The 14,346-nt window shown below is 37.3% G+C and overlaps 1 long non-coding RNA gene across 1 annotated transcript; it reads left to right on the top strand.

The window, feature by feature from the left end:
- The first annotated feature begins 2,733 nt into the window (after positions 1-2,733).
- LOC120497482 lies at positions 2,734-7,814 on the top strand. Its single transcript, XR_005626514.1, has 4 exons — positions 2,734-2,893; positions 4,153-4,193; positions 5,530-5,755; positions 7,667-7,814. It is a non-coding gene; the product is annotated as an uncharacterized LOC120497482 (long non-coding RNA).
- Positions 7,815-14,346: the final 6,532 nt, after the last annotated feature.

The following is a 14,346-nucleotide window of genomic DNA, read 5'->3' on the forward strand; positions in this document are numbered from 1 at the left end:
GTCCTGCTTGAGCAGGCAGCTGGATCAGGTAATCTCCAGGAGCTCCTTCCAACCTCAAACCATTCAGCAATTACAAGTAGACTCAAGATAAACTAGCAAAATCCTCTTATACTTAAAAAAAAAAAGTATTTATTGGCAGCTGTGGATATCAGGAACTGCTGTTCTACAATAATGAATGTTTGCTTTAGTCTTCACTCTATTCACACTCTGAAGAGCCTGTTCTTCCACACAGAATCAGATGCGCAGTTTTGCACATTTTCCTCTACATTAAAAAAATATGAAGATATCTTTGGGCAGAAGGTCAGAGGACTTAGCGATCTATGTCTCCCAGCGCATCAAGAAAATATTTGGAAAAAAAATGTTGTAGATGAACATAACATGAGACAAATCTGATTATTTTTAAAATTTATACACAAGAGAAAAAAGTTTGCTCTAAAACATAATTTGTAATGTCTCCCAGTCTACTTGAAACTGCTTTCAGAAAGAAAACCCAGACTTTAGGTTTGTGAAATCATTGTCCCTAAAATGAACATGTCACCTTTTCCTTGTAAGATTCAGCTTTTGGGATGTTGCTGATCTCATATCTGAGTGATAGAGAGGGAAGTAAACAGTGACACTTGCTGTTGCCGATTTCTCTTTTGGTATTGGAGTGTGTTGGCTATTGTGATGATGTTCAGAACATGGTATTTGGATTTTTAGTAACTCTTGACTTTTCTTGTCTGAAAAAGAATGTACACAAAGCAATGGTACTGAAGAAACAGATTCAGCACAGCATCAGATTCAAGAGTCTTAATACATAATTCTGTAAGAATAGTATTTTTAATTTATGATGATTTGTAGGATATACAGAATCTTAATGGACCCAGACAAGATATACATTTCTGAGCAACTGTTGGGTTTAAAGACCCAATATTTCAAAAATTAGCAATAGGATTAGTATTCCCGGTCCAAAAAGTAGTTAATAAAGGTTCTCTAAGGTTCAATACTCTTCCCCTCATCATTGTGTATTGAAGATTTCAGTTACTGCAAGAAATAGCTTTGGGGCATTTTTATTTTTAACTAATTTTTGTTGTTCTGATCCTTGAAATAGCACTCCTACATGTCTATGTCCGAATGTTTAACCTGTGTGGAAAGCAAAGCTGAATATTTTCTTTTCAAGATCAAAGCAAAACACCTTAAATATACGAAAGTTTCTTTGAGTATGAGCAATCTCTTGTGATATTGTCAGGCAGCCTAACACAGGAGCATGCTGAGGATGGAATACCTATATTAAGAAGCTAGATGCCTATCTAACATAAATGTATGCAGGTCCTTGCTCTGCAGCCCTCCCCACTGGTTTGTGACCTGGTGTCTACAAGGAGGGGTCACAGTGCACTGGAATGTATCCCACTTTACATGAAACACTCTGTGGAATGACTGCCCTGTGGACAGCCCTAGAGCCCAAGTGACATTCAGATACCATTGAACTTTAATACAGTACCCTTGAACAGGAGCCTTTCACTGCAGTTTTCTGACAACTTGCATTGAGCCTCTGGTGTTTGTGCATCAGAAAGGTGCCTCAAAGCAAAATTTTTGTTTTGGATGCTTGCTCTGTTTCTGTGCAAGCAGAGTGTGAGTGAGTGGGTACATTTGTGTGCATATATATACTCTCAAGACCCAGCATTTCAAAACACATTTGTCTGAATTTCAAGCATTTCAGGAAAACAGTGTAGACATGAAACATGAAAAAAAAATGTTCCCCTGAGTAGCCCTATTAGAGCAATGCAAAAGCAGTAAGCTTCTAATTCTTAAATAAAAGGACTGTCTGTTGTCAAAGGAAAACAAGTAATAACAGCTCTGCTGAAGTCAGGCAATGTCAGATTATGGTGATGTGAGATCAGAAGGCACCAGGATTCTGCTATTAATCATAAGTGGAACTTCTGTTTCCAATAGAATATAAAAAATTACAAACACAGTCTTTCTTAAATATTACTTCTTACTGTTGTGACATGACTCAGTGCTTTCATGGTGGAATAAGTTGATACCTCCTGGTGGTATTTGGAAGCATTCTCACAATAAGGTGGGTTACTTGGTTCACATCTCTGACTTGGTCTGCCATCTTTAATCCTTTATTTTTGCTTTTTGGCAATTCAGTTTTGACAGTATTTTGTTCTAATGTATGTTCCAAACTCTGTGCTGGCAGCATGGAGTGATGTTACTTTTAGGCTATGAAAATTTCAGCAGACGTATTTAACTGTTTTGCTTAGCAAAAATCTAATGGATATCCATGGATTCAAAATGTTAGTGTTCTTGAAAAAAGTACGTTGCACTTTTCACGATGAAATGTCTTCTAGAGATAAGATGAAAGCAAAGGTTTCTTTTGTTTAACTGCCTAAGTAAATGGGGTGCAATTGCTCGCTTAGATCCATGGACCTATCAAAATATAGTGAAGGAATAAATTCTTCCTTGAAGAGGTGTTTCTTCTATGAGTTGAGACATTTCAGGGCACTTGATTGCTGATATACAGAGATCTGTATTCCTTTTTTTACCATAGGGTTGTTTACCCTATGACAATATCCTGGTTATGATTTGGATTGATATCAAGAATGTTCTGCCATTGAATATTAGAAATTTTGCATTTTAACTTGGCCACATGGATGGTTTTCAATATTTTTGGGTAACCACACTTGCAGAACCAGCACTAACTCTTCCAGAAATTCTAATCTGTCCATGCCCTGAACTGTTTAGAAACAAGACTGGGAGCCAAAGGAAAGTCTGCTGTAACAATGATCCTCAGTTAAAAAGCACTCCTTTTCATGATCAGCATGCTGGTGAAGAGGACACAGCTTCCAGTATGGAAACTGCACCCTGTCAATTGAAAGTGGGGAAAGCATGGACATGAGATCGCACACAGGTACACACCTTGCTGCTGTAGTATCAGGATTGCCCTCCTGTGGTGAATGTTCAAATGCTTCCAGTGAATTATAACTGCATTGTGGACACAGCCTATATTTTTCAGGTTGAAAATTATCTTGCAAATGATGCTTGTTGTCATTGTGCAAGTCAGGTGTAATCATGTAGGTGAACATTTTTCCAGCCATGAGTAGCTGCAATGATCTAGAAGAATAGAAAGGTTCTCTCAGGACTGGAGATTTCTGGTTGCTTTTCTGTAGTGCACAATTGCAATGCCTTAAATCCATGTGCAAATTTGTGCAACCCTCACATATGAAATAACAGGTGCAAGGCCTCAAGTCCAGAGTTCTCAGTTACTGAAAAAAGTTTTACTTTGTTCTAACTCACCTTTCTTCCATAGTCTTATAAGGCAACAAAATTTCTACACGAAATATATATTGAATTGCAAAAGTGATCAGGTAATAGATATTTTTGAATTATCGGTTCTGGTTTTGGCTAGAGCAGTAATTTTCCTCAAAGTGGGTGGTGTGGGGCTGTATTTTGGATTTCTGCTAATCACCAGGTTGATAATATAGAGATGATTTTGCTATTGCTGAACAAGTCTTATATGGAGCCAAGGCCTTTTCAGCTATTTGTACCAGCACACTGACAAAGATTTTGGAGGTCCCTGGGAGACTGGGTGGAGACAAAGCCAGGACAGGTGACACGAATTGACCAAAGGGATATTCCAGACCATGGGGGATCAGGGTATGAAGTGGGGAGATGAAGGAGCAGTGGGGGGTGTGAGGGGGGAATGTTTGGCATGTTGGTGTTGGTCTTCCCAAGTCACAGCTACCTGTGCTGGGGCCCTGCTGTCTTGGGGATGTCTGATCTCCTGCCTGCCCACAGGAATCAATGAATTAACTCCTTGTTTTGCTTTGTTTGTGTGGGAGGCTTTTGCTTTCTGTGTTGAACTTCCTTTACCTCAACCCACGAATTTTCCTGCTTTTATCTTTGGATTCTTTCCATGCTTCTAATGGTAGGGGACTGAGTGAGTGGCTTTGTGGGGCTTGGCGTCTGGCTGGGGTTAAACCATGACATACTGTTTCTAATTTTCTTTTGCTTAAGTGTTGTAGATTATGACAGAGTTTTCAAGGATGTTTATTTCAAAGTTGCATAGAATCTGCATCCTGGGGGCATGTGGATGGAAAATGAATGAATTCTCTATCTCCAGCATGGAATAAAAGGTTTAGAATATTAAATTTTATTTTTTGTCCCCAGGGTTTCATGAGATGTGAGCAGATGGGACTTTGATTTCAAGTGTAAGTCCAATGATAAAAAATTGGAAATCACACCATTAAAAAATTATAAGCAGTAGGTTATAAATTTTTATCACTTCCTATTGTTAATTAACCTTTAAAAGCTGATCATGTAGAGAAAGCCTGGGGTTTGGTTTCTGTGGGAACACTTTTTAGTGGTAATGAGCACCTGAGGATTCTTTTCTCTCCCAGAGTGAACATGACATTTCAATTCTTGCAGATTTGTGCATGATGCCAGCACCTTTTAGTCTTTTAAGCGTAGCTAGAAAGTTTTGTATTTTCTGTATAGATGCAGAAAGGGCAGTGATTTTCTTCTGCTTAGGCTGGATGTGATTCCACTCTCACATTCAAGAATTAGTCTCCTGAATAGCACTTATTTCAAAAGTGTTGCTGGGAACCTTTCACTGACATTTTGCCATCAGCAGGAGTAAAAATGAAAGCCTGTAATGATGACTTCACCTTTACTTATATTAATCCAACTGAATATGGTTGAATTTTTGTAGCCATTTGAAATTACTCTCTTCTTTCAAACAACTTGAATTGCACTAAAATAGACATTAAAAATAATAGCAAAATAACACTATTTTAGGACCTTGAATGAAGTTGCTTGAGATGGTGCAGAAAGCTTATTGGACTAGTCCAGTTGTATCTCTAGCATGAGATTGATCCTGCAAGTGTTTTGCATGAGCTTAGGTTTTCTTAAAAACAGTCTTCAGATGGTGGAAAACACAGTGAATAAAATGCATGGAAATGGTATTGAAATACATCGTAGTATAAAGTGTATGCAGGTTAAGAAAGATATATATGTTTTTGATCATAGTATTTAACAAAAAGGGTTAGGTTGCAAATACTTTCACAAGTGACATATATGTTTTTGATCATAGTATTTAACAAAAAGAGTGTAAGGAAAAGGTTGCAAATACTTTCACAAGTGATAGAGACAAAATTCTGTATCATGAAGTTATTGGTGTTTGGAATTTCTTCATTGTGATTAAAGCATACATTTTCTTTTCCATGGAAAACCACAATCTAGTATAGCTACTGTGCTAATAATTAGAATTTGATGGTGGGTAAGTTGAGTATCTTCTGAACCTATATGGTTACTTTGTGGTCTTTTCTTCTCTTTACTTTGGGAGAGCTTTTCTGTAAGTAAGAACTGGAACAATTATTTTGGCCTGTTATTAGCTCTAACCAATACTGCACTGTTGCTATTTGGTATTAAAAATTTATTAGTTCGACCTACCTCAGCATGAGATGAGATAGAAATAATGGCCTGTCCACTTGTTTTTCACTTACAAAATATGTTGTTGCCTTTGGTTTGCTGTATTTGTATTGACAGATGCAGATGGCCAAATAAGTCATGGTACTGAGAAGGGTCCAGTTATACCTGGCTGGGATACCTGACCTTTTCACAGATATTTGAGCAACATGAGGAAAAGGTCTCCTCCAAGCAAACAGTCTGCCAGTATATGGCCAGCAGTATATATTCCTTGTAGGAGAAATGAATAAAATTTGTTTTATCTGACTTGTGGGAAATTATTAGAGGAGGAGGAAGACATGAAAAGGTAAATTTTTCATTTTTTCTGCTGCGTATGCAATTTCCTGTCAAGTTTTGCTTAGCAAATCAAAGTCCCCATTAACTGATGTTTATGTGAAGTAACTCACAAGATAGAACTTCTGATCTCCTTAACAATCACTGTTCATAGACTTCATAACAGAAAAAAATACTGACAGCCTTAGTTTCTGACTTTGAAAGAATGAAATAGTACCTGAGAAATAAGGAAGAAAAAAAATACAAATATTTTCTAATTCTATTATTAATTTTTCATGCAAATACTGTTAAATATTCAATTTAATATTTTTCTTGGTTCTTGCTAGAGCGTGCTTCAAAATAAGACAGTGAAGGGCGTATGTTTTATTTAGTATATATAAATACTATATCAAGCCTCTATGTAACTCACAAACATAATACTGTGGTTTATATTTGTATAAATCATAAAAAATTAGATCCATAAAACATCAGAATATGAAACTGAAAGTATAATTTAGACCTTCATGAATTTATGTCCAGAATTTACATCTATTCTGTGGTCTGTTGGATCCTAATGGCTAAGGTATTGGAAAACTTTTCAAGTAGGGTGAGAACTTTAGAGAAGAAAAAGCCCTGCATTATTGTCATTAGCTATGAAATATTTTCATTTTATTGGAAGCACATTCTCCTTCTGCTGCTTGGACCTTAGTTTTGCTGTTCTAGTGCTTTATGTTTCTCCTCCCTGTGCCAGTCTTTCTTTCAAAATGCTGAAGCCTAGCTGGAGTTAAAATAATTGAATTATGGTAGTAACTTCTGAGTAGCAGCCAAAATATTCTCTGCAGTCAGAGGAGGCTTTTGATGCACTTGGCTTCTTCAGTGTTTCAAAACACCTACTCTTTCTCAGCTTTTAAATTAACAGTAATGAAATCTGAACATGAAGGAGACTGAGAGTTTGGAGAGGCTTCTTCTGGGGTCTAAATAAGCATCTCTAATCTTGGCAGCTACTTCTTGTTTCTGATAACTTTTTGTAAGAAAGACTTGAAAAGAGGGAAACCTTGCAGTAAATCACTGAGGAATATCCCTCAAACAGTTGTAGTCTGAAGTAAAAAGCAAAAAAAAAGTATGGCAATGACGCTGGAGGGTGTAAAGCTCTCTTCTCACTTGACTCCTGTAAATACTACCCAATGAAAGAATAGGAGAATGGGACTACTGGATGTGCCTTGGGTAGCTGCAATAGGCACAAACAGCTGGCAGGGCATTGCTACAGCCCAGCCATGCTCTGCAAATGTCATTACTAGTGCCACCAGAGCTGAGCTAATGACAGGGCTAATGATATTGGCAGCAGCCCAGGCAAAATTAGTATCTCAAGAATTGCTGCCTTCTGCTCTAATGAACCTGCAATAGTACTCACTTATTTTTAGATTGGTCATCATATGGCTTTTTCACAGAACATTTTATCAAGCAAGTAAAAAGAAAGAGGAAGTATGAATAGTTAAATCATCTGGCTCTTACTTTTCTCAGCTTTCTTTCTTATATAGACACTGTACTTTGAAAGCTTTACTTTTCACTGGATGCATCCAATGACTTAGGTCTGAAGATACCTCTGGTATCTTCAAGACCAAAGGCCCTTTTGGTTACTCATACAGCTTTTTGTGCACATCTCCTTCAGTGATATATGTGTCTGTGCAGCAGCTTATTTAGGAGACTGGCAGGAATGACTCTTTGCATTTGGGAAATTGGATCACAGGATATAGAAGAATTTTTTTAACTTTTTGTAAAATGAAGTATGTATCTTGTCTCTGGTCTTGTGCTGTTTGCATACTGAATCACTTCCTTCAGATTTCCAGGGAAATTTCTACTTCTAAGCACAAGGGTGTTTTCTCAGGTTAAAAAAACTCAGAAGATTATAAATTTAATCTGGCAAACTTTTTTGTCATCTCTTAAGTGAAAGATGCCAGAAAGCAAACACACCAGATGAGGAGCAAAGACTTCTCTTCAGAAGCCCTTGAAGACCTGTACAGCTATGGGGAACATCATAATTTGTCGATTTTCTGGTGTTATGAGGTACTGGCTGACAAATGATTGGGTGACAATAAAGGCACTCCTGTTTCCCATCTGTATGTCTGTGCATCCATCCATGACTTGCAGAGTTTGCATTTTCTCTGCTTAATGTGTTTGTCTCAGAATCTTTTTTATACTGTATTTCTGATCCTGTTTAAGAAAGAAGCTGTTGTCTGAGGTTGCCTTGTATATGTTACAGGAAAACGTAATGGTGATCATGTGATTAGTTTTTTCCCTTATGGTCTAGTATATGAATATATTGCCTCTAATCATATGGCTGTTCATAGTAGCAGAACATGCTTGCAAAACTGCTGCAGTAGGGAGAATTTTGTGGTCCCTCTGTGGCTGCAGGGCTATACGTAAGAGATGTTGGAAATGGTACCTTGCTGGCTCACTATTGTGGGCAATACTCTTTCCTTGTGTCTGACTTAGCACAGCCTTGAGTTATATATTTCTTATTACTGAACTGCCTCTTTCAGTTGAGGGCGGGAAATAGGTAAAAGACCAGACATTCTGCAAGTCTGTTATTGCTTCAAGATTGTCTCAGAGTGAGTTTTCTGCATTCTGCCTCAGAAGTGATTAGCTAGCTGGGACTTTTAAACCTTTTTCTGTTCTAAACTTTGGTGCTTCTATTTTTCCTGGCAGGATTCCCAGGATATCTTCCTTTCTATAGAGCAAGATGAAATGACTGACTTCTAAAGCTGAGCAAGATAGTTGTATTTGATCCAGTTTGGTGTGTTCTCCTACTCACATCATCTGTGAAACTATGTCTCTGTTCATTTTTGCCTGAATTGGCATATAATTCTGGAAACAGCAAAGGTGAATGACCTTAAAGTTCAGCTCCAGAATACCTAATGCCTATTTTAGTGTGTTTATAAAGCTGTTTTTGTTATGAAGGAAGAAGACAATCTCCTGCCACCACCTCCTTTTCTCTCCTGCTTCATGCAGAAAGTGAACTACAGGGGTAGGGAGTCTTTGTAGAAACAAAAAGGAAAAGGGGGAGTTAGTTCTCTCATGAATGAGAAAAGGCAAGTATCTCACATCACTCTTCACCTAATGGTGAGAAAGAAGCCTCATGTCTGTCAATTAGTATTTGTCCTGACGATACAAGGTTTTCTGGTTTTGAGCTTCTTCTCAGTCTTATTTGATTTTAATTATGATGCTTTCATTATTTTTAGGTTTAGCTCCTTACTTATAAAAAAATAAGTGTTTATTATAAAATAGTTGTGTAGAAAACAGACTTTACTTTCCAAAAAGATTCTTTTTCTATAGCTCAAGAATTCCTTTTTTGGTGTAGGAAGATAGTTTTAAAATAGATGATACTATTTGTTTCTTAAACTTTCATCCTTGATGTGCACTTGCTTCATGCTAACCTTTGTTTTCTTTCCACTGGTAAACAGAACTGTATCTAAAACAGTTTTAGTTAAATACCATTTTCCTTCTTGTAAACACTATTTTCCTTCTTTTAATTAGAGGCTGCAGACATCTGAATTTGACTTTTGTTTTACTGCCAGCTCAAAGAACATAAACAGCCTTGTGTTCCATGATGAATGTGTTCCTGTAAGTCTATAGGGGAGGTCAGGGAGAAAACCCCAAACCAAAACAGTCCCTCACAAGCTGTGCACTCTTGAGCTGGGTAGGTCTAGCATGTCAAATATCAACATGGCTATCTAATGTCCAGTAAAATTAGGCTGATTATTTCCTGTTTCATTAATAATTTCGCTGTGAACAGGCACTGTTTGTATTTTAGTCCAGAACAGATGATCTGTACATGTAAAAACCCAGTGTAAATGAGCTACAGGTACATAATATCCTCTGGGGTTTGGCATTATTTAGCAAATTAATAGGAAACAGTTGTAGTGAAACTTACTTTTTCATCCTAGAGTTACACCTAACGTTGCTTGTGTTCTGTCTTAGGAATAGAGAAATAGCTTCCAACAAAACATTCAGGTAAATTATCTATACTATAATACTCAGCTAGAATGTCTTGAAATTGTGTATTCCATTTGTAACTTTGCTTCCAGTACTGCAGATTTGAGGTTTCAGTGGCAGGACCTGTTCCTCTCTCACACAGAAGCTCTGTTGACTGGGGCATCTGAGCATAGCCTGCAGCCCTGCTTGGGCAGTGATGGGGGCTGCTCTTAGGCAGCCCTGTGGGAATTCAGCAAGCACTGAGTCGCTCATTCTAGGCAAAGAAGCAGTACAGATTCCTGAAGAGATCTGACAGCTGTTGAAAGAACTGAATTTTTGTTACTTTGTAACATTTCAAGCCAATTTTTAGAATAAATTTCCTTGGAGCTTGGGATTCCTTTCTGTTACATCAAAGAGGTTCGGCTCAAGCCAACTCGATTGCAGCAGTGCTGCAAAAGGGACCAGGAGGAGCTGAGCTTTGTGCTCATGAATACATGTTCTGGATTTTAAAGGCTCTGTTTGAGTTGTGTAGATCAAGGCAGATCTACTGTAAACACAGCGCCTTTGGAAGATGATGGTATCATTTTAATCAAATTAATAGGAGAAATATTCTGACGTTCAGTTTGAAAGTAATTGAAGATGATCAACTTCTTATTAGGCTGATTATCCTAGAAGCTATAAAATGGGTTTGGATATTGAATAGTTTTGATTGGCTTGCAATAGTTTCAGTGACATTAATTTGATGTAACTACCAGTTTTCATTCTTTACAATTTATTAGTCTAATCAGATCAGTGTAGCAAGGAGAAGGTAAAAAAAATTATAAGTTTTGCTTCCTGAATATTTGTATGATTTTAAACACTTGTGTCAGGGAATCTACTGTGTCCACAAATACAGTGGAAGTCTCCCCTGAACATATATCCTAGGATAAACAAACTCCAGATAAATTTTGTTCCTTAACTTTTTATAAAATAATTTGTAAGAAAGATTACAAAAGGGTAGAAGACAAAAGTAATAGAAGTCAAATGACTTAAAAATCAAGGTGACTTACAGTTTTCCCTCTTTTAAATAAGCAAGGTAAATGTGCTCAGGTTTTTTTCTCAGAATATTCACCTTACATTTCTGTCTGTTTTATGTGAATGACTTGTAAGACTTTTCAATAATGATATCTTTCATCCCCATTTCAATGGAAATGGACAAGATGTGTTCTGTGTTACATTAGGAAAGGAAGAGAATAATTACAACTGATTAGAGTAAGGCTTAAGGGGTTCTGGAGATTCAATTAGCCAGTGATCCTCTGGTCATCTGGCTTTAGGAGCAGGCCCCTCTGTCAAGGAGAGTATCAGCGCACCTCTTCACAGTAAAGAAATGTGAAGCAAGTGCCAAGAGAGCCGTCTGTACTGTATTTTATTCAAGATGCAAAAAACTGAGGATGGTGAAAATATAGTCATATATAGCCAAAGACATAAACATGGTGACTGGTTCTCCCCAGAACATCCAAACAATTGATGTTCATTGAATGAGCCCTGAATGAAAAGGGTTGTTTCAGTTGTTTCATTCTTAACCACTTGGTTTTTACAGTGGCTATTTAAAACTCATAATACAGTTGAACTCAACTCTTCTACGGAGCTGAAAGTTCAAAATATCTCTGCCTAAGTGAGACAGTATGCAATAGCTTAAGTTGCCTGGTGGAATTCTTGAACAGTTAAAACAAATATCTGAAAGACTTCTGTTTTGAAGTTTCTTTGTTTCTAATTTTTGTTTAAGTATCCATGGAAGTGTTATGGGGGAAGCTCTGAGAATTTTTCCCTTTTAGTCGTGGTGAAGGTAAAAGTACAATGAGAGGTATATTTTATTTGTATTCATATGACCTCTTTCAGTACTACAGCCTCTTTATTAGGCATTAAATGCTCTTTTTTAGGTCCATTAAATGCTCTTTTCCCAATGGCAATGAGCAGACTTTCCAATAAACCTGTGTAACCTAGTTTCCTTTGTAGCTCAGAGTGTGATGCTGAGATCTCATGAGGAGAGATGTGCCATTTCCTTGCTATTTTGGGAAGCAGTAACTGGAGCATTTACCAGTTTGCAATACAAACATGCTAACGTTTATGCTCCTCTTTAAAATTTTTCACTTATCCATATTAACAGTGTGGGTGGCCTACTTAGATGGGCGTTTGCCTTTGGTTCTCTGGTCTTAATTCGTCTTCTTCCATTCTAATGCTTTGCTCTTTTTATCTATTGCTTTTAATTCTCTGTCTTAGGAAATGCACTTAAATTGCACAGTCTCTTGTTTGTTTCTGATTGTGGGGGAATCAAATAAAGAACAGAGAAAGACTGTGTCAGTGAAAATCCAGCATTAATAGGTCCCAAAGGATTACTACAACTTATGACTGCTTCCATTAGCACTAGAGTAAGTACTAAATATTGAGCAGTCAAGTAAATGAGAATACTGTGACTTATCTTGGATGATTCATTGTTTGACTATAGTTTTGAATATAAGATAAGTAAAAAATTCCTCAACCTTCACACAGTAGCTTTGCACATGTGTAAGCAGAGGGTAATCAGATGTATGGGACAAAAGCATGGACAGTTTTGAGTGCTAGTCTCAAAACATTCTGGTATGTTGTACTTCATGGTATAGGTCATTATAAACAGGACTGCAGAAGAGGCTTACTTGTCCAACTTTCTGGAGCTGCAAAATTATTTCAATTCATGGATAGATCATTCACAGAGAGGTATTATAAGTCTACCAAATGAACTGGTAAGACTGAAACTGACAATGGATAAAGTATATAAGGATATTAGTCCTTCAGTAGTCTGATGTGAAGTTACTTTCCCTTGAGGGTTTTCTGTGCTTTCAGATTTGGGCACATCATATGTTGATCCAGAATACTGCATCGTCTTGCTAATAGCAACTGTTTGCCATTTGAACATAATGTGTGGGTCAGAGCCAAGAGCACAGAACCAGAATGTAACTGATGATCAGTCATTCACACTACTGAAATATACTTCTCTTGCTTAATTGTGTTATTTTACTAAGTATTCTTAATATGGGTTTTTTTAGTCCCATAACATTGGTGCAAATCAACACAGTCAGGAGAGCTGGATTCCAGTTTTTCTGTCCCTAATTTTGAAAACTTTGTAAGGCTTTGTTTGGAATTTATCCAAGCAAATTTAAGCCACCTAGAAGCTGGGTGTCCTGTGTAGCTTGCTGAGTGACAAATAGTTCCCCAGGAGCCAAGGGGATGAATCAATGGGGATGGATCTATACTTTTCTATTGATTGCTCAGGCTAGATGCTAGATTCCAGGCACCTAACTGTTAGGTGATTCGACTTGGGTAAGGTGAGTGGCACCATAATTAATTATTTTCATTTGTTTTTTAAGAATATTACTTTAGTTGCTCTGGAGAAATAATTTTCAGAAACCAAGTTGCTGGTGACAATTTTTTGCTGCTAGTTAAGAAATATATTGCTTATGCACTCTGTTCTATTAGTTTCTATTGCTGTAAGACTGAGTTTGCCTATTATCTTTCTGGAGATGCTGAAAGGGAGGACAGAAAAATTACTAGAGGTAAAATATGATGGAATTTTAAAACACATTTTGCAGTCTAAAGCCTGTGTGCCTTTTGGACAATCACATCAGCTGAAGGTATTGGTCTGCTGTTTTTCTCTGACCTCACACTTTGACTGTCTCCATTTGCCCTTCATGTGGGAGCAGAGTATGGTTCTTTTCTTCAGTCTGTGCATCAGCTCTTTTCCTCAGGGAACAAAAGATAATGGACGGGCTGAAATTTTTAAGGCATGGGAAAAAATGTTAAAATACAGCTATTGAATAGGATACTTTGAGATAAACTTGTTATTTTCAACTTGAAATCTCCATCCCCCTTTTTTTTTTTTCCCAGCTGTGAGAAAATGTTGGCAGGTAAACAAGGCTTTGCTCTTTTTAGCACTGAGATACACGCAAGAGTTACAAGCTAATATTCAGCCAAACCAGATATACATCTGTTCAAAGATATGGCATAAAGATAATGAGCTGCAGTGGTCTTGTAATTGTAGTTCATAACATGGTTTCTGTTTTCCTCCAGTGCAATCACTTTTGCATCACACAGCAGTCAGCAGATAATCTCTTCACTGACACTCATATCCAAGAGATTCTTATTGTGCTGCTGACTTGTGATAACAGCCTCCTTGGGAATATTGTCTGGGTTATTTCTGTTGGTTTTTTTTCCCTTTTTAACACATGGCCAGAAAATACTGAATGTTCCCAAAACAAACTGGTGTCTTCATAGATGTGAGGCCACTTCAAAAAACTGATACAATTTTTTAGGGTTCTTAGACTTCCAAGCAGAAGCATCTTCAGGGGGGTGCAAATTAAATAGATATAAGAGGCAAAACAATAAGTCAAGGAGAGGAATGTGTAGGTAATAAATGGAATACCTTTTGAGTATACTTTGGCAAGGGTGGGGGGAAGATAAGAAGTGAAGAGATGATCTAGTTATGCTCAAATACATCAGAACTAAGAAAAAAATGCAACATGTTATACCCTGTAGCCAGACTTTTAAATAGGTTGGATGCCCTCCAGTAATTTAAATGAATCTTTAGCATGACTCATGACCAGGCTGAGCTTTGCCAGTTTCACTGCAGGGAATTCCTTC

This window comes from Passer montanus, unplaced genomic scaffold (genome assembly GCF_014805655.1).
Source record: "Passer montanus isolate IOZ18808 unplaced genomic scaffold, ASM1480565v1 scaffold13, whole genome shotgun sequence".
NCBI classification, from domain to species: Eukaryota; Metazoa; Chordata; class Aves; order Passeriformes; family Passeridae; genus Passer; species Passer montanus.